This window comes from Rhinopithecus roxellana, chromosome 14, assembly GCF_007565055.1.
Source record: "Rhinopithecus roxellana isolate Shanxi Qingling chromosome 14, ASM756505v1, whole genome shotgun sequence".
Lineage (NCBI taxonomy): Eukaryota > Metazoa > Chordata > Mammalia > Primates > Cercopithecidae > Rhinopithecus > Rhinopithecus roxellana.
Genome location: NC_044562.1, coordinates 127,630,037 through 127,651,148, shown reverse-complemented (window position 1 = coordinate 127,651,148; position 21,112 = coordinate 127,630,037). Strand labels below are relative to the sequence as shown.

The 21,112-nt window shown below is 41.9% G+C and overlaps 1 long non-coding RNA gene across 2 annotated transcripts in view; it reads left to right on the top strand.

The window, feature by feature from the left end:
- The window catches only part of LOC104654390, a 50,668-nt gene that overhangs the window by 12,416 nt on the left and 17,140 nt on the right, over positions 1 to 21,112 (top strand). The window contains exon 2 of one of the 2 annotated variants that reach the window (XR_004053246.1): positions 2,925 to 2,996. The exons of the other annotated variant lie outside the window; for it this stretch is intronic. This is a non-coding gene — a long non-coding RNA (uncharacterized LOC104654390). The remainder of the gene's footprint in view (positions 1 to 2,924; positions 2,997 to 21,112) is intronic. 2 annotated transcript variants of the gene reach the window in all.

Genomic DNA, 21,112 nt, shown 5'->3' with positions numbered 1-21,112 from the left:
TAACTTGTTAAAAATACAGATTGCTCAGACCTCACTTCTAGAAATTTTGAGTCACAGGAATCTGTGTTTTTAAAAAAAAAAAATTCGAGCTGGGCTCAGTGGCATGCACCGATAATCTCAGCTACTTGGGAGACTGAATCCAGAGGATCACATGAGGTCAGGAGTTTGAAACCAACCTGAGAAATATAGCAAGACGTCGTCTTAAAAAAATGAAAAATTTCCTGTGTAATTCTGGAGCATGTCCAAGTTTGAGAACCACTGTATGTAGGAAATGAGGAACTGTCAAAGGGTCTTGGGAAAAATACTTCGGAAAGAGAGGCCAGGCACGATGGCTCACTCCTAGAATCCCAGCACTTTGGGAGGCCAAGGCGGGTGGATCACCTGAGATCAGGAGTTCGAGACCAACTTGGCCAATACGGTGAAACCCTGTCTCTACTAAAAATACAAAAATTAGCTGGACTTGGTGGTATGCACCTGTAGTCCCAGCCTTTAGGGAGGCTGAGGCAGGAGAATCACTTGAACGTGGGAGACAGAGGTTGCAGTGAGCCGAGATCATGCCATTGCACTCCAGCCTGGGCAATAGAGTGAGACTCCGTCTCAGAAAAAGAAAGAGAGAGAGAGCCCTTTTTTCCAGTGGCGAATTGCTTTACAGCATGTCAAAACAGGAGACGGGGAGACTTGATAAGAGAGTGTGTGACAGAACAAATCAGAAATGGCGAGCGCCTGCGCTGTAGCAGAGGCAGTGGGGCTGGAGAGGAGGCAGATGTTCAGAGGTATTTCTGAGAAATGTAATCCAAAGGACTAGATGATCTATTTGATGTGAAAAAGTGAAAAGGGGTGGCTTTTAGTTTGCAAAGGGTGCCCTTGAGAACTGGAAGTGACAGGTAAGCAGGAAGCATGGCTACGTGTACAACAGCTGAATGTTACCTCAAGGTGGGAGACCAGGCTAGAGCTTGCCATGGCAGGAGGCCAAGGCTTGAGATTTGGCTAGCCAAGAGCCAGAGGCTCAGATCCGGGAACCCTGAGGTTGCAGGCTTGCTGACTACCCTTTGCCTGGGGACACATCCCCTTTGTTGTACCTGTGGCTCCTTGCCAGTAGTCATCTCGCATAGCCCTGTAGTTAGCTTTGGTTTTTTTCTTTGTTTTGTTTTTTGAGACAGGGTCTCACTCTCTCACCCAGACTGGAATGCAGTGTCGTGATCTCGGCTCACCACAACCTCCGCCCCAGGCTCAAGAGATTCTCCTGCCTCAGCCTCCTGAGTAGCTGAGATTACAGGTGCACACACTACCACCCGGCTAATTTTTGTATTTTTAGTAGAGACGGGGTTTTACCATGTTGGCCAGGCTGGTCTCGAACTCCTTGGCCTCTGGTGATCTACCCGCCTCGGCCTCCCAAAGTGGTGAGATTATAGGTGTGAGCCACCGTGCCCAGCCCCCGTAGTTAGGTTTTATCTCTAGTCTATATAACTCCCTGAAGCCAGACTATGGTTTATCTGTATGTTCTCAGACCCCGGCCTAGTGCTGACACATATTTGATACTCACTAATTTCTAGGTGAATGAATTTTATTAATTTCCTAGATAATTACAGCTACCACAGCCTCATTATATCTGAATAGTCCTTTGGCCTCATTTTTTGTGATAATTATATACATTTGTATTTCTGTAATTCTACATGCTTCCATTATTACTTTCCAAAATTCACATTTTTGTGATGAATAAGAGAGTAAGCAAAAGACATTCCTTTCTCCCAAGCGTTAATAACTGCAAGATGCCTGTATAATTAGTGAAACAGGCATCTCCTACACGCGCTAATTTAGATTCCACCAAAAGTGCTTGATTAGCAACAAAAAAAATTAAAAATTTTTTCAACTGAATTAATTTAAAACAAGGAATAATTTTCAATTTACTTATTCAGACAAGTTGTATGGATCCAGAGAGATTATTTTTAAATAAGGTGTTATGGGCCAGGTGTGGTGGTTCACACCTATAATCCCAGCACTTTGGGAGACTGAGGCGGGTAGATCACCTGAGGTCAGGAGTTTGAGGCCAGCCAATTTTTGCATTTTTAGTATAGACGGGGTTTCACCATGTTGGCCAGGATAGTCTCCATCTCTTGGCCTCGTGATCCACCCGCCTTGACCTCCCAAAGTGCTGGGATTATGGGCGTGAGCCACCGTGCCTGACTTTTTTTTTTTTTTTTTAGTAGGATTTTGTTCTGTCACCCAGACTGGAATGCAATGGTGCAGTTAAAGCTCACTGCAGCCTCTAACTCCTGGGTTCAAGGGATCCTCCTGCCTCAGCCACCCCAAGTGCTGGGATTACAGGCATGAGCCACTGCACCTGGCAGCTGTTCCTAAATACAATTTCCAAGCAGATGTGAGTGTTAACTTGCTTTGGAGAACAACAACAACAACAACAAAAAGCGTAGCTAAGATATTGGCAAAAACTAAGAAAACATGTTCTTTGGATTCTCATGTCTACATTTCAGCCTATTATTTGGAATGAATTCGTACATGTGCATAAATTGTACCACTCTAAGCCTATTGACTCTTTGTTACTTCCCTGTGTGTGTTGATGTTCTGTTTCCTGGATATGGCTGAATTATCCTGAAAATCTATAACTTCCTGTTTCCTTGATCTCCAGGGGACTGTTTTATGCTTCTCTACTCATATACATGATGTTTATATACTAGTCTCCTGTATTGACTCCACTCCTGTTTATGACCCTCTTGCTGTATGCAATACCTGTCATACCTGATTGGCCTTGCCCACCCCCTAGTTCTGGCTTCTCTGATCTGCCTTCATCTTTTGCTACCCCAAACCCTGTATAAATATTGTGTGCTAGGCTTAATGTGCTGGTCATTTGCCTGCTTGCTCTCAGATTCATTCATTTTTGTCCTTCTCTTACTCTGTCTATATCACAGGAAGCTGATTCCTGCCAACTGCATTTCCTGGGCTCATTTAACCATGCCCTGAAGGAATTAGGACAATGAAAGGTAAGGAGATAAAGTAGGAGCACTGGTAGAATAAGAGGAGGAGCCAACATATCCTCTCCCCTTTGATTCAGACAACTTCTCCACCATCACCTTCTTCACAATGGCCACTTTTCCTCTGCAATTACGGTTCTTCTTCCCTGGCAGTGGGTCCAGGGCTTTGTTAACTCAGCTCCTCCCCAGTTCTAGAGGTAGATGGTAGAGGCTTCCTGCTATTACTACTCTCTGGGGTTCCCCTTCTTCTCCAGTTTGGCTTTCCAGCCATTCCAACTCCTTTGTAACTAGTTCCTGGTATTAAATTCACTGAACTACCTGACTTGGGCCCTGATGTTTGAGTGGACCTCACCTGACACACTGAGGCTGACAATACTTGGCAAGTTGTTAGGCAAAGAGCAGAACAATTATCATAATCTTAGAAGCATTCGTGTAGGTATTACAAGGCTCACATCTCCAAAATGTCCAGTGGAGACGTGAAATAATTAATGAATATGTTACTGAAAATACACAGTACGTAGTGACAGTCATTTAAAATTTTTTAAAAGCCACTTTCATTTCGTTCTTCATTCTTTAGTAATCCCCCATCAATAGAAAAACCATGGGGGAAAGGAGCAGAGTGTACAAAGAATGATGCGCACTCTGAGCCCAAAATAGCTCCAAGTGGATTTGCCTGCACAAAAGAAAGATGTAATCAGCACCCAGAGTAGGTAGCAAAACACAGTCAACACTGCTGTTCCTCTCAAGACCCTTGCTGCTCTCCCTCCAGAAACATACTCGCTTTTTGCATTGATTTGATCTTCCCATGACGTGAAAGCATCAGTTATAAGTCATATAATAAGCTTAATATATATAAGAGTCCAGGGCAGTTGTCAGTGGCCTAAATGACTAAAGAGTGACCCATCTTTTGAGACAAGCTTTGAAAAATCAGACTTTTGTGCTCTGTAAAGGGTTTTGTGGTTTTATGACCTTGGACAAGATCCAGTTCATCATGTCTAGCTTCTAAACAAATCTTCTGGTTTTTTTGAAATGGAACAGAACTACAAGTCACAAGAGGGATTCGTTTTATTATTTAAACAAAATAAACTCATGGAAATGCATGGTTTAAGGAGCCATGCATTTGCTAAGACTGCTAGAACAAAGTACCACACACTGGATGATGGCTTAATGAGAGAAACTCATTGTCCCCAGCTCTGGAGGCTAGAAGTCTGAAATCCAGGTGTCAGGAGAGTTGGTTCTTTAGAGGACTGTGAAGGAGAATCTGTTCTACGCGACTCTCCCAGCTTCATAGCCTTCTTGTGCTTAAGAATCCTAGGCAGCACTTAGCACTATACTTGTTGGCCATTTTAAACAGCAAAATAACCACCAAAAAGAACAAAAGTGTGAAAAATATGGTACTAAATAAACAGAAAAAGGACACACATATAGTAAGAAAGCTGAAGTGGGAAGGCAGAGTGTTGCTTTGTTGTAATTCAGATGGGAATGTGTACAATCAACAACTCAATTTTTTTTCTTTTCTGCGCATGTCTGCCAATGATCACAAAAGTGCTGTGTGTATTGATTCGGGGGTTACAAATACATTTTAATGAGTAGGAGAATTTGCAGATATGAAAGCCATGAGAAATGAGTTTTGACTGTACGTCAGCCTGGCTTCTATTGCCTATAAATAAAAAAAAAAAAAATTTTTTTTTAAAAGAAGAGGGCTTTATTTGCCTAGCAGAGTGGGTTACATTTACACTCCATATTTGTAATTCGTCATGTGAGACCTCAAAGGATGTTGGATAAGTGTGGTTAATGTCCAAGCCCTGCTGCTGATTATCTGAGTGAACTTGGTCAAAGGCACTGGTTTTCCGTGGGTCTCCTCTTACTATTCATAAACTGATCGTCTTGGACTACTATACACACACACACACGCATAAATATACACAGATTATCATCAAACTTTTCAAATCCAATACTCACATCCAACACTCACATTTTAAAATACTCAAAAATCAGGAAAATATATAAGAAATAGTACTCTAGACAGTGATATGATAGGACTTTTTTTTTTTTTTTTTTTTTTTTTTGAGACGGCGTCTCGCGCTGTCACCCAGGCTGGAGTGCAGTGGCCGGATCTCGGCTCACTGCAAGCTCTGCCTCCCGGGTTTACGCCATTCTCCTGCCTCAATCTCCCAAGTAGCTGGGACTACAGGTGCCCGCCACCTCGCCTGGCTAGTTTTTTTGTATTTTTTAGTAGAGATGGGGTTTCACCGTGTTAGCCAGGATGGCCTCGATCTTCTGACCTCGTGATCCGCCCGTCTCGGCCTCCCAAAGTGCTGGGATTACAGGCTTGAGCCACCACGCCAGGCTGATAGGACTTTTTTACTGTATTTTTATACCTTTTGGTTTTTGAACTGAGAATGTATTACCTTTTTAGAAATCATTATTATTATTATTATTTTGAGACAGAGTCTCACTCTGTCACCCAGGCTGGAGTGCAGTGGCATAATCTTGGCTCACTGCAACCTCTGCCTCCTGGGTTCAAGCAATTCTCCTGCCTCAGCCTCCTGGGTAGTTGGGATTACAGGTGCCTGCCACCATGCCTGGGTAATTTTTGTATTTTTAGTAGGGATGGGGTTTTGTCGTGTTGACCAGGCTGGTTTCAAACTCCTGACCTCAGGTAATCTGCCCACCTCAGCCTTCCAGAGTGCTGGGATTTCAGGCATGAGCCACCGTGCTCAGCCCCTTTCTAGACATTAAACTTTAAGGTGAAGAAGAAAGAGGAGGACGAGGAGGAGTCAAGAGGAGGAGGAAAAAGAAGGAGAGGGAGAAGAAAGAAAACCCCTAATAGGCATTTTGCCTTCTGTATGGTAGGGAGCAGGGATTTTAAGCTCAGGTTATTCTATGATGATTAGACAACAAGGGTGTACATACTTACATATCTTTTTATAAATCATGTACTTAACAAATATCTTTCACGTATCTTCTTTATAAATCATGTATTTGTTAAGTACTTACTCCAGGGACAGTTGTTTGTATGTTATTGTATTTTTTTTCCTTATGCCTGTGAAGTAAGTATTAGGTTGCATCATATGAAAATGCAAATATTCAACCATTTTTGACCTGCAGAAATGTCCATTTCTTATACTCAACCCAACGTTAATGTTCCCATTTTAATAATGAAGAACCCAGGATTCACAAAAGCTGAGCAGTTGCTCAGTGGTGCCACAGTTGACAAAAGAGACTTTTGACCTGAACCCAGAGCTCCTGTTTCTACTAAATAGTGGGATGAATTTCACAGTAAATGCATAACTTTCTTTACCTATGTGTGAACTTAAATGCCACCAGGTGGCATTTCTTTAAACTTAACATAAATTAAGTCAAGATTTTCTCCCATCCACCACTTACCCTCCGTTCCCAAGAATTGTGTCTGGGAGGTGGCACAGACCTGGCTGCCTTGTTCTCCCCCACACCTTCCTTCTGCTGCTGCTGTGGCTGGCAGGCCTCTAGAACTCTGGTATCTTTCTGCCTACCTCAGCTTTGGAGGCATACATCCTGACTGCTCCTTATCTTTTCTTTTTTCTTTTTCTTTTCTTTTTTTTTTTTTTTTTTTTTTGAGACGGAGTTTCACTCTTGTCGCCCAGGCTAGAGTGCATGTGCCACCATGCCCGACTAATTTTTTGTATTTTTAGTAGAGACGAGGTTTCTCCACGTTGGTCAGGCTTGTCTGAACTCCTGACCTCAGGTGATCTGCCCACCTCGGCCTCCCAAAGTGCTGGGATTACAGGCGTGAGCCACGGCGCCTGGCCTCCTGACTACTCTTAAGCAGAAGGTCTACCTCAGAGACCACTTGACCACTTCCTCTGAAATCATGAAGACTGTCTTGGATTCAGACAATCATCTAGTCTCAGGAAGGAGAAAAGTCCGGCTCTGACATACTGTACACACTCCAAGCCTCGAGTCTCTTCAAGGCAATGACTTTGAAATTTCAAAACCTTCATGTTTGACTTTGGAAATACTCTTAAATACCTCTTTGCTTATGGTTTCAAAGTCCATTTTAAAATGCAAAAAAAAAAAAATAATAATAATCAGAGAGCAATTCTGTTTTCTTTTGTTCCTTTCTTGAGGAAATAAAGGCAAAATAACTGTTGCCTGAATAATGAGACTGAGTGGAGGGGTAGGGATAATGGAAGAGAACAGATGGGAGAAGAGGAAAAGGGAAGTTAATGGTCAACATTCTGTCCTGCCACATTCATTGGTTGTTCTTTTCTCCAACACAGCTTTTCAAGTAGCTCTCAAGTTTGAGAATGCCCATGAAATTGTTCAGGGGAGTTGCTTAAAATACACAGACCCTGCTTTATTTGGAGAATACTCTGGACCAATGAAAACAGGCTAATCTATAAGACTATGTTAATGTCCACTTGTGATCAAGTCCAGATTGAAGTAAGAGCATACAATCCTACAAAATAGAAGGAAATATTTTAGGTGAATGAAATTGAAATTTATTTTTCAACCAAGCGTTGAATAGCAATCCGGTGCTGTTCGAATAGCAACGCCCATTGTGACTTCGGATCCGTGGGCTTTTTGACTTGCCTGTGAAGCAGTTCTTTTAAACACAGATGGGTGCTGGGCCATTATTTAACCAAGACTCTTGGACCATAGAACTGCATCAAAACAGCATGACAGTTCAGAGGACAGTCAAGCAAAATGTACTTCTGTGCTATATCTAAATTGCAAAGGAGAGGAAGGACTCGGGAAAACAGTGTAATTAGAGGCAATTTAAGCTCCCTCGTAGGAGGAAAAGCAAAATAGTCTATATTTAAAATTGTAGTGGGAACTTAAAGTTCTAAGGTCGTAAAGGTAAGGCTCAGGGAACAAGGAGAAGGGAGGGCTAAAAGGAAGAAGGCACAGTGTGTACTCAGATACCTTAAAGAACTAGAGAAACAGTTCTGGGAGAAAATAATAGTAACATAACATTTCTCTTAAGCAGTACAATGAGAGACATCAGGCTGGCGAGAAAAAGAATAGGAAATGTGGGGAGAGGTTTGATAAGGTAGGGAGAACTGAGATGAAAGCAGATTGAATATCTATAACAGAAAATAAAATTTGATTTTTTAGGTAGAAATATTTTTCTAGTACAATGTCTCCAGGCATGCTATTCACGTTTAATTTAGATTATACAGCTTTATTGTGCTCACTATATGTTTTCCTTTTTTTCTCTCTCTCTTTTTTTTTTTTAAGGTGGAGTCCCGCTCTGCCACCCAGGCTGGAGTGCAGTGACACAATCTCAGCTCACTACAACCAACGCCTCCCAGGTTCAAGCAATTCTCCTCCCTCAGCCTCCTAAGTAGCTGGGACTACAGGCGCCTGCCACCACACCCGGCTAATTTTTGTAATTTTAGTAGAGATGGGATTTCGCCATATTGGTCAGACTGGTCTTGAACTCCTGACCTCAGGTGATCCACTCGCCTCGGCCTCCCAAAGTGCTGGGATTACAGACATGAGTCACCATGCACAGCCTATTTTTCTTAAACTACCTTAAAAAGTGCTACCCAATCTTTTTGGCCATAGTTCAGAGGAGGGTAATGGAGCCTCATAGAGTCTCAGAGAATTTCCTCTCCTGAGCGCTAATTTTGCTTTCCTACGTGGTCCTGCCGTACTGGGAAAATAAACATGGGTTGTTTCTTCGACAAGAAACAACTCCCAAAACAACTCTAGTTGTTAAAAAGGAGGCAAAAATACCAGTGTTTCAAGTTTTTCCTGTAAAAGCTTTCTTCTTGCACAAATAATCCTTCATGGCTGCGTAATACTTTATACTTTTAAAAGTAATGCACTTGGCCGAGTGCAGTGGCTCATGCCTGTAATCCCAGCACTTTGGGAGACCGAAGCAGGTGGATCATCTGAGGTCAGGAGTTCGAGACCAGCCTGGCCAACATGGTGAAACCCCGTCTGTGCTAAAAATACAAAAACTTAGCTGGGCGTGGTAGTAGGCGCCCGTAATTCCAGCTACTGGGGAAGCTGAGACAGGAGAATCGCTTGAACCCAGGAGGCAGAGGTTGCAGTGAGCCGAGATCGTGTCATTTGCACTCCCACCTGAACAAGAGAGTGAGACTCCGTCTCAAAAAAAAAAAAAAAAAAAGTAATGCACTTTCAGATGCATTACCTCATTTAAATTTCAGTACAGTCTAGCATAAAAGGCATTTTCTATACCATGTGTTTTTTACATGCTGCTTTTTCCACTATCAAAACCAATATAAGGTTAGCATAGTTAGTTTCTTGTAACCTCAATACTTCAACCTTTCACAGTTTTCTCTTTATTGTTTCCTTTGTCTTTCCTCCTGACTAGAGAGCATTTTATGCTGCTGAGCAGTTCTCTTGACTGGCAAACTGCTAGTCCTTCACTTAGTGAACTAACCAGGACTTGTAAGACCTAGCAGTCTGGGTTGAGATACATATCTGGCCTCCTATGTCATAGCCAGCTGCCCAGTCACTCATTGGTAGTGGGAGAGTCACTGTGGCCTGTTGAGGCTGTTGAAGGACATCCAGGGCTATCACCCAAAGTTTGAAAGCCAGACTAGACTTGGCTTTGAACCCTAAATTTACCATTTAATAGCTTTGTGGTGTCCTCTGTAAATGATGATAACCACTTAATGTTGTTTGTAAGTTTCTGAGTGCGGTAGAGTTTCTGCCATATAGTAGGCATTGAAGCAGTTTCATTCCTCTCCCTTGTCTCATAGAGGGAGCACTGCCCAAGAGAGGAGTCACCCACCGCCTAGGAGACAAGGATAAGATATGATCTCCATTGAAATAGAGAAGTGAGACCCAGTGCACTGGCTCGTGCCTATAATCCCAGCACTTTCGGAAGCTGAGGCAGGAAGATCGCCTGAGGTCCACCTGGATACCATTATCCCAAGATGGCCCCAACAGTGCACAATGACCAGCCCAATGAGCCCCAGAATTATGTAACAACAAACGCAGACCTTGTCAGCCAATCAACATCACCCAGACATTTTACTTTCATAATGTGGGACAGAGATAGTTTTAGTGTTTCTGTTTTAAAGGACCTACCTCCTTTCTCTTCTAAAGCTCATCCCTGAGGGTCTCCTAGTTGCCTCTGTTTGTGCCACGTTCCCCACTTGGCAGTAAAACTTTTCCTTTCAGTCTCAATCTTAGGTCCTGAATAGTCTTTTTTGTTTTTTAACAGCACTTTGGAAGAATTTGTATCTTAGTCTTGGAGAAAGAGGGATGGCAGTTATTTCCCCATGGGAGAAAATATAAGAAAGCCCCTGTGAATTAGATACGATAGCTGTTGATTGTCTGCCTAAAGAAGGGAACAAAGCTGCAAGGGCTGCACGAAATGGTAGGAAGAAGTTGCTTCAACAGCACAACCCATCTCTCTGTGACTGGCAGTGGATGTGCTGACTCACTGAGGATGTGCTGAGTACATACATTGGCCAAATACCACATCAGGTACCAGAGATGGGAAGGTAAGAACATGGTTCTTATCCTAAAGACTTCAAAGCCTAGTGAGAAAGGACAGATGAAATAATGTAACACATTATGATGGTGGTTCATGCTGAAATATGAGCCAAGATGAAAATCCTCTGTGGTTATCAGAAGGGGTATGGTCAGTTCTAGCTAGGGGGTAAAGAGAAGGTGTCACACAATGGGGAATACAGATGCTAATTGAGGTCTTCATGTTGAATCTAGCCAGCAGTTATGTGAAAGTGAAATAAGTTATGGAGTTTATTGAAAGCTCGGATTTGTCCTTATTCTTCTATTTTCATTTGAGGCAGAGTCTCACTCTGTCACCCAGGCTGGAGTACAGTGGCATGATCTCGCCTCACTGCAACTTCTGCCTCCCAGGCTCAAGTGATCCTCCCATCTCAGCCTCTCAAATAGCTGGGACTACAAGCACATGCCACCATGCCTGGCTAATTTTTTTGTACTTTTTGTAGAGATGGGGTTTTGTCATGTTGCCCCGGCTGGTCTTGAACTGAGATTAAGCTGTTTGCCTGCCTCGGCCTCTCAAAGTGTTGGGATTACAGGCGTGAGCCACCGTGCCTGGCTGATCTTTTCAATTTATAAATAAATGTGTATTTCACAAATGTGTGTATATATATATGTATACATATGTGTATATATGTGTGTGAGTGTATGCATATATACGTGTGCATATGTGTGTCTATCAGGGATATGTATATATTAGAAATACTGGGCTTTCTTTTGTGACTATTGGTCTTGCTTCTCTAGCTTAAATGTTCAAGGTCTTGAAGCCATGCTTCTTCTGTTATACATTGTAGATATAATTGGTGATTTCCCCTGAATAAGCTGAAACTGGGGTCACCTTACTGTACAGTTATTATTATATATATTATAATTATACATATATGTGCATGCACACACACACACACACACTCCTTTGACATTAATTTCAAAAATATCTTTCTCTCTTCTTTTTTAAGACTTCTATCTTTACTTTTCACCATGTATTTTCTTCTCCATGCTTGTCTTATAGTTTGCCAGCATCAACCAGCCTGGGACCCAGCAATGTGCACCTGGATCCCTGGAAAAGTGGAGCAAGCCCAGTATTATCATATTATATGTAGCCCCTGTTTCTATTTTCAAAACTCCATTCGATTCAGCAACTTTCAAATTGGCTTGAGCTTTAGAAAGTGCTGCTTTCTTTATTTGGAGGAGATGCTCCATGCCCAGCACTGCTGTCTTGTTAACCCTTAGGAATCTTTTCTCCTAATATTACATATGCTGAGGCCAGGTGCGGTGGCTCACGCCTGTAATCCCAGCACTTTGGGAGGCCGAGTCGGGCAGATCACGAGGTCGGGAGATCGAGACCATCCTGGCTAACATGGTGAAACCCTGTCTCTACTAAAAATACGAGAAAATTAGCTAAGCGTGGTGGCAGGCGCCTATAGTCCCAGCTACTCAGGAGGCTGAGGCAGGAGAATGGCATGAACCCAGGAGGTGGAGCTTGCAGTGAGCCAAGATCACGCCACTGCACTCCAGCCTGGGCGATAGAGCGAGACTCCATCTCAAAAAAAAAAAAAGTACATATGCTGGAGCTCTCTGTTTCAACCTGCCTAAAGCTGTCTCTCCTCCAGCTGTTTCAGAGTCACACTGATCCAAGGAACAGGGATTTATTCCTTTCACATTTAACAGGAGGAAAGCTTGAAGTAGCATAACCTAATAAAGATTCCCCAACTGGGCCAAAGACTCTGTTTCGTGTGCTGTTCCAGTAAGTGCCCCTCCCCAGCTAAGAAACTAAGAGGCAGAAATTCACCTATTCATCATTGTGTATCCTCTCTTGGGTAGTGGGGCAGCTGTGGTTGAAGCTTACCTCACAACCCCTCTATTATGGAGGCCACAAAAGCACGTTGAAAACTATAATGCATTATAGCAACATAGGGTACTACTGCAATTATGTTAGAAACAGCAACCCGTTAAAGAGAAAAGGTTTTTTGCGTAGATCACACCCACCCCTCATTCCTCTGTCACCATTTATGTGAGCTACTTTGGGACTAACTTGTTCCTTGGTGTCATTAAGAGGCTACTCATGTTATCACAAAGGGGTACAAAGAAGACTTCAGCATTTCAGGAGTATTCCTTTATTTTTAAAAAAATGTCTGGGCACCGTGATTCATGCCTGTACTTCCAGAACTTTGGGAGGCCAACGCAGGAGGAGCTCTTGAGCCCAGGAGTTTAAGACTAGACTGGGCAATACAGCAAGACTTCATCTCTACTAAAAAATTTAAAAAATAGCCAGGTGTGGTGGTCCATATCTGTAGTCTCAGCTACTTGGAAGGCTCAGGCAGGAGAATCGCTTGAGCCCAGGAGTTTGAGACCAGCCTGTGCAGGAATCCAGCCTGCAGACCCTGACCCAGTGATAGATGAGAGACGTACACTGACACAGATATTTTGCCTGTCAGTCTGGCTGAGGGGCTCTGCTGTTGGTCTGGAGCATCACCTCAATAAGCTAGCAAAGTTCGCATTTATTTAGTACAGATTAAATGACAAAGGTCTTGAGTAAACACCACTAGAGGGTAATTAACATTGCTCACCCCCCAAATAGAGAGCAATTATGCACCCAAGGTTGATCAAAGGTTGGTTTTAGGACTACATGAGTAAATAAGCTATTTAGATAAACTTCCCCACATTCCCTTATTATTTGCTTTTTTGCTATCAGCTAAAGGTAGAGAGGATTAGGCTGTCTTCAGCCAAATCTGTTACTGAAGCAATGTAAACCCCCACAGACTTCCAAGAAGGTTTGCTCCATTTCTTATAACTGTCTTTAAAATTTTTTCCACCAGCCTGACTGAACTCCAACAAGCCTGGTCAACATAGCAAGACTTCATCTCTACAAAAAAAAATTAAGAATTAGCCAGGTGTGGTGGCCCATATCTGTAGTCTCAGCTACTCAGAAGGCTCAGGCAGGAGGATTGCCAGAGCCCAGGAGTTCAAGGCTGCAATGAGCCATGATCGTACCACTGCACTCCAGCCTGGGTGACAGAGCAAGACCCTGCCTCTAAACAAAAAAAAAAAATCTTGTGCTGAACATTGATTAATTGTAGGAGGTACATGTATATTTTTTATTATCATCTATGCTTTTTCTCATTTATAAATGTCTCCAGATTTTTTTTTAATTCTGTGAGCAGAACTTCATAGCTACTAGGTTAGACTAAAACATAATTAATGTATAAGAAACAGGACCCAGTTCCATTGAATCCAAAGGTAAATTCTAAATCTCCCACATTTGTCTTTTTTCTTTTAAAAATTTATTTGCTAATTTTTCTTAGCATTCCTTTCCCCCGTTTATGCTAAGAATACCCAAAGTACTTATAGCAGCATCATTTATAATAGTAAGCAATTAGGATGTTAGGCACACTATCAAATGATATTCAGAATGGTAAGTCTAATGAATGAAATTGTGTCAATAAAAATGTTAAATTTTAAGTGTGACATACAAAATTGTATATTATACTTTTTTTTTTTTTTTTTTTTTTTTTTGAGACAGAGTCTTGCTCTGTCACCCAGGCTGGAGTGCAGTGGCACCATCTCAGCTCACTGCAACCTCCACTTCCCGAGTTTAAGTGATTCTCCTGCCTCAGCCTCCCGAGTAGCTGGGATTACAAGTGTGCACCACCACACCTGGATAATTTTTGTATTTTTGGTAGAGACGAGGTCTCACCATGTTACCCAGGCTAGTCTCAAACTCCTGAGCACAAGCTATCCACCCACCTCAGCCTCCCAAAATGCTAGGATTACAGGCGTGAGCCATCATGCCCAGCCTAATATATAATGTTTATGGATGCCAAAGTATGTGTCAAAAGTATAAAATCAAGTGGTAGAATGGTAAATGCTGAGTTAATAAGAGCGATTTTTATATAATGATGAACACTGAGGTAGGAGAGAAATACAGTCAATAGTACATGGGGCCTCAGTAGATTGACAGTGTTTTCTCTTTTTAAAGGGAAGCAAATATGTGATAATGTTAAGATTTGAAAAAGCTGAAAGATGGATGGATGTGTGTTCCTTTATTAGTTTCTTGCTTATGTGCGTGAACAACTTCACAGTTTTTTGAATGCCATTGTTAAAACGTCATATTCCATTGTGCTGGTCATTTGAACTTTTTCACTTATTCTGTTGAAATCTTACAGAAAACAACATGCAGAGAGAATTTTGGAAGTAGAAGGGAAGAGGACCCACGCAAAGTGGGGACTTGAGAGATACAAGTTACAGTTAGCAGAACAGGAAGCGAATATTCATATATTAAGAAAATTACAAAGAGGAACTCAAGTAAATAAGTTACCTAAAATTACAATAGAGGAACTAAAAATAATGAGACATCCATATCGGGAGGGAGGAGGGTGTAAGTGAACTAAGTTCTCATCTATCAGAATAGGAAGGAAATCCACAGATAAAGCCTGTCTGTCTGATAAATAAAGAAGTGGCGATATGACTGTAGTATTTAGAGATAGGGAAGTAACCACCCAGAAGAATTTTTAAAACTGTAGCCGTTAAAAAGTCAGACTTGGTTCTAGGGTTTGAGTGGAAAGCAAAGGGGTGGGTTGGGGGCGGGATAGAGCAGCAAAGCTTTCTTACCTCTTACAATAAGCTCTTAAGCATTGTTGATGTTTTTGTAAATATGTGTATGTACTGCTTTCGTTAAAAAAATGTTTTTGAAGATAACACAATAGTAAAACCATCAGAACCAAGAAAATGTTCCTTTTTTCAATAATCTGACCTAGTGCCTTTTCACTTTTTTTTTTTTTTTTTTTTTTTTTTTTTTTTTTTTTTTTTGAGACAGAGTTTCGCTCTTGTTGCCCAGGCTGGAGTGTAATGGCACGATCTCAGCTCACTGCAACCTCCACCTCCTGGGTTCAAGGGATTCTCCTGCCACAGCCTCCCAAGTAGCTGGGATTACAGGTGCCTGCCACCATGCCTGGCTAATGTTTTGTATTTTTAGTAGAGATGGGGTTTCACCATATTGTCCAGGCTGGTCTCGCGCTCCTGACCTCAGGTGATCCACCTGCCTTGGCTTCCCAAAGTGCTAGGATTACAGGTGTGAGCCACCGCACCTGAGCCACCGCACCTGACCCTACTTACTTCCTTTTTTTTTTTTTTTAGTGAAAGCAAGTTTACTAAGAAAGTGGAAGAATCAAAGAAACCCTATTCACTTCTTGACCTGTGTTGTATACTTGCTAATAAATTATGTATATTTTCGTCTTTTAATTGGTATCCTGGAATGATCCTTTTTATTTCTGTTTTTCTTCCTTTTATTTTTTGCCCTCTGCAAACATTTTAGAGTTGATTTTTCTATACAAAAGTTTGAAGACTATTCACTTATGGAAAGCTTGTTTCTGACAGTTAAATGAAACAAGGGAGGTTTCTACAATTCAAATTGGTTTAAAATATGCCCATGACAAACAGAGACAGAAAGTAGATTTGGGCTGAGGGAGGGGGATGAACAGTAACTGCTAATGTGTTGTCATCATTTTTTCTGGGGTGGGGGATGAAAACATTTTGGAATTAAAGAGTGGTAATGCTTACACATCTTTGTGAATATACTAAAGTCCACTAAATTGTACGTTCTAAAGGAGTGGATTTTATGGCATGTGAAATATCTTAACAAAAAAATTCCTATGAAAAATATTGCAAGGGAATAAACAAAAATGATAGTCATTGTGTTATAATCAGGGGATGTTTTTTCTATTTTCTATTTCCCTAAAGTTTTGGTAATGTGAAAATAGTTTCATAATTTAATAAATATTTTATTTATTTTATTTTTGAGACAGGGTCTCACTCTCTTGCCCATGCTGGAGTACAGTGGTGCCTTCACTGCAGCCTCAACCTCCTGGGTTCAAGTGACCCTCCCACTTCAACCTTCTGAGCAGCTGGGACCACAGGTGCATGGCACCATGCCTGGCTAATTTTTTTTATTTTTCATAGAGACAGATTCTCACTCTGTTGTTCAGGCTGGTCTCGAACACCTGGGCTCAAGCAATTCTCCCACCTCAGCCTCCCAAAGTGCTGGGATTACAGGTGTGAGCCACTGTGACAGGCATAAGAAATATTTTAAAGTAACATAATTAGCCTGAATGCATGGTGCCATCTTCATTTGTCCAAGTTTTCCTCTTCATTCCATGACACTTTGTATTTTCTCCTGCACTCTAATGCATATAATTGTTCATACGTGAATCTGTTTTATTTATAGTTTTGGCTTTGGTGTTACTCTTTTTTAAAATACTGTTTTGAGACATGGTATCTTTCTGTCACCCAGGTTAGGGTGCAGTGGTGCAGTCATGGCTCACTGCAGCCTCTGCCTCCAGGACTCAAAGAGTCCTCCTACCTCAACCTCCCAAGTGGCTAGGACCATAGGTGTGTACCACCACACCCAGTTAATTTTTTTTTTTTTTTCATGGAGACAGGGTCTCACTATTGTCACCCAGGCTGGTCTCCAACTCCTAGGCTCAAGTGATCTACCTGCCTAAGCCTCCCAAAGTGCTGGGATTACAGGTATGAGCCACTGTGCCTAGCCTGGCATTACTCTTATAAAGGGTATACCATGGTAAGGCTATAAAAACATTTCTATGAATTTGTGAATTTTGTTCCTAGTAGTTTTGTGCTTTTTTTTTTTTAGTCTTGCTCTGTCACACAGGCTGCAGTGCAGTGGTGCGATCTCAGCTCACTGCAACCTCCACCTCCCAGGTTCAAGTGATTCTTATTCCTCAGCCTTCTGAGTAGCAGCTGGGATTACAGGTGTGTGCCACCGTGCCTGGCTAATTTTTGTATTTTTAATAGAGATGGGTTTTGCCGTGTTTACCAGGCTGGTCTCGATCTCCTGGCCTCAAGAAATCCACCCACCTCAGCCTCCCAAGGTGCTGGGATTACAGACATGAGCCACCATGCCTGACCATACTTTGCTTTTTTATTAAAAAATGTTCAAGTCCTTGATCTATCTGGAATGTAGCTTTGTATATGGCTTGAGAGGGAATTAATATGATTTGTCCTAATCAATGACCAGATGTCATAAACCAATTCATTTTATATTATATATTGATGTTATTTAAAATACTAAGTGTGTGTGTGTATACAAAGTCTCTCTCTAAATTTTCTAGTCTGTTCCTTTGACTTATTGCCTATTCCTAAACCAGTACCATACTGTTAGGTTTTATGTCTAGTAGAACAAATTCCATCTTCTTGCAGTATATTTTAAAAAGCAAAAATCCCACAAATAAATAAATAAAACTTGCATCCAAATATGCTAAATGACTTGCTCATATATCATTTAGAGATACAATTCGGAGAATAATCTCAGTCTTCTGAGTTCAGTCATTTATTCGTTCTATTTAGCAGATTTTTATTGAGCATCTACTATATAACATAGTCTGTTCCAGCTTCTAAGGATCCAGCAGTGAAGGAAACACAAAAATCTATGCCCTCATGGAGCAAACACATATTCAACATTATTATTCATTTTTTTTTTTTTTTTTTTTTGAGACAGAGTCTCGCTCTGTCGTCCAGGCTGGAGTGCAGTGGCCGGATCTCACTGCAAGCTCCGCCTCCCGGGTTTATGCCATTCTCCTGCCTCAGCCTCCCGAGTAGCTGGGACTACAGGCGCCCGCCACCTCGCCCGGCTAGTTTTTTGTATTTTTTTAATAGAGACGGGGTTTCACCGTGTTAGCCAGGATGGTCTACGATCTCCTGACCTCGTGATCCGCCCGTCTCGGCCTCCCAAAGTGCTGGGATTACAGGCTTGAGCCACCGCGCCCGGCCTATTATTCATTTTTAAATAGCTACATCTCTGCTAAATTTTCCAGTTTTTGAGAAATAAATTTTAGTTATTAATGCAGCATAATTAGAAGAGTTGATATCTTACACTTCATATCTCACAGCTTATTTTTCTTACACATAACATTTTTTATTTTATTTATATATTTATTTATTTTAAGACTGAGTCTTGCTCTGTTGCTCAGGCTGGAGTGCAGTGGTGCAGTCTCAGCTCACTGAAACCTCCACCTCCTGGGTTCAAGCAATTCTCCTGCCTCAGCCTCCTGAGTAGCTGGGACTACAAGTGCACGCCACCACAGCCAGCTAATTTTCGTACGTTTAGTAGAGAAAGGGTTTCACCATGTTGTCCAGGCTAGTCTTGAACTCTTGACTTCAGATGATCCGCCTGTCTCAGCCTCCCAAAGTGCTGGGATTACAGGCGTGAGCCACCGTGCCTGGCCACATTTTTTTTTTTTTTTAACTCTACAGTTTCATTTCTCTTTTTTTTAATGCAAAGTAGTCTCTTCTCTACATCCATGGTTGATTTCAAAAAACCCCTTTGTAGGAGAATTCCGTGTCAAGAGCATAAGACTTTATGAAGCAAATTAGGAAAACTGAGGCCACTATTAAACTAGAAAGAATACATATTTTCCTTAACCATTTGTTCAAATAGGACAATACATCTGGCACATATTATGTATCTGAAATTAGTAATTAATTCCCATTCACCACTGCTTGCTTTGGGAGAACTTCCTAGAACTTCTCTTTTATGAAGTTTCAGCAAGACACATGATTATTTTATAACACATGATATTCATGATGAGTCTTTTTTTCCCTGTTGGTTCTGGTTGCTACATTTCTTGTTTTATGACTTAAATTACTTCTACTCTCTACACTTAGCAGAGCTAAGTCTCTGCTTCAGACTTAGCTCCCCCACAGAAGATGTGACTTGGACAAGCAAGGTAACCTCTCTAAGTTAGGTTTCTCCATCCATAAATTGATAAGAATAGTATGTACCTGCCTCGTAGGATTGTTGAGAAAATTAAGTGAGGTACAATGTATCAAATTAATATCTCAATGCTTGGCACATAATACATGTTAAATAAGCATTAGCCAATGTTATTATTGAGATGTTTGTTAAGACTCTTTCACTACAAAGAACAGTGGTTCATCTGGGTGATGGGAGCAGGGGTATCATGACGGTATTTATGGAAATAAGAACTTTAAGAATTTTCTGGCATATCAAGAAAAGCTGTCGAGCTGGGCCTCTTGGACTCTGGAAGTCACTCAGGAACTAGAAGCATCCAGTGGAAGAGTCACCGATCTGAGTCATCTTGCTGCCTTGGCAAGTTCAGGGATCCCATAGATGCAGTGACTCAGCATCCCTCCATCTGTACTGCTACCATTCCTATTTCTACTAGTTTTTCAACTCTCCTATAAATACCTTTTGATTTTGGCTTACCTATAGCTTCTGCTTGTTCATAACTGCTCACTCATCCTTTCTGATAACTCAGAACTTCAACTTACTCACAATTTGTCAGTTCCACATGAATTTTCTAGGCAATAATGGCTGTTTGACTCAATAGTATCCCTATTAAAACAGAGGTTCTATGCTCAGCCTCCTCATGGGCCATAAACCCATAGAAAACTTGATGGCCTTTGGATCATGAGCACATTGCTGATTCTAGTCAGCTGAGCTGGGAGAACTGGGGACTGAGGGGTTCTGGAAGCTGGGTAGAGAACGTGGCATAGAACATGGTGACCTTCTTAGTAGGACCTGCAGGCTCCGCAGTTCCCCCCAGAAATGGGCTGTGTGGTGACTGGCTTGTCTGTAAACTACACTTTAGGTAAATTATATCTCATCTATTCAACATAGCCAAAAAGAAATGTCTCACTCCTCCTCCATTTTATTACTTTGGTTGGTTTTGAAGGGCAGTAACCTAATTTGAACTAACTTAGACAAAAAGAGGAATTTATTGGCTCACAGGATCCCGGAAAGGTTTAAAAAGTTGATGTCCAAATCCAGTCTTCCCGTATAACTTTGTTTCTTATTTTATTTTTACTTTTACCTTTTTTTTTTTTTTTTTTGAGATGGAGTCTCACTCTGTTCCCTAGGCTGGAGTGCAATGGCGCGATCTCAGCTCACTGCAACCTCCGCGTCCTGGGTTCAAGTGATTCTCCTGCCTCAGCTTTCTGAGTAGCTGGGATTACAGGCACATGCCGCCATGCCTGGCTAATTTTTGTATTTTTAGTAAAAATGGAGTTTCACTATGTCGGTCGGTCTCGAACTCCTGACCTCATGATCCACCTGCCTCAGCCTCCCAAAGTGCTGCGATTACAGGCGTGAGCCACCGCGCCCAGCCTGTTTCTTTCTTTGTTTTTTTTTTTTTTTTTTTTCCGAGACGGAGTCTCGCTGTGTCGCCCAGGCTGGAGTGCAGTGGCCGGATCTCAGCTCACTGCAAGCTCCGCCTCCCGGGTTTACGCCATTCTCCTGCCTCAGCCTCCCGAGTAGCTGAGACTACAGGTGCCCGCCACCTCGCCCGGCTAGTTTTTTGTATTTTTCAGTAGAGACAGGGTTTCACCGTGTTAGCCAGGATGGTCTCGATCTCCTGACCTCGTGATCCGCCCGTCTCCGCCTCCCAAAGTGCTGAGATTACAGGCTTGAGCCACCGCGCCTGGCCTCGCCTGTTTCTTATTTTAAAATTAAACCCTATTTCCTTTGTTTTCTGATCCCCATAAACTGTGACTCCAAGTTTGAATGATCTAATGCTCTCTCAGTGACCTGTTTCTCACTTACATAACACTTGGCGCATATGTGTATGGTTTGTTTTTAACTCCTCCAGGTTTCCTTCGAACTC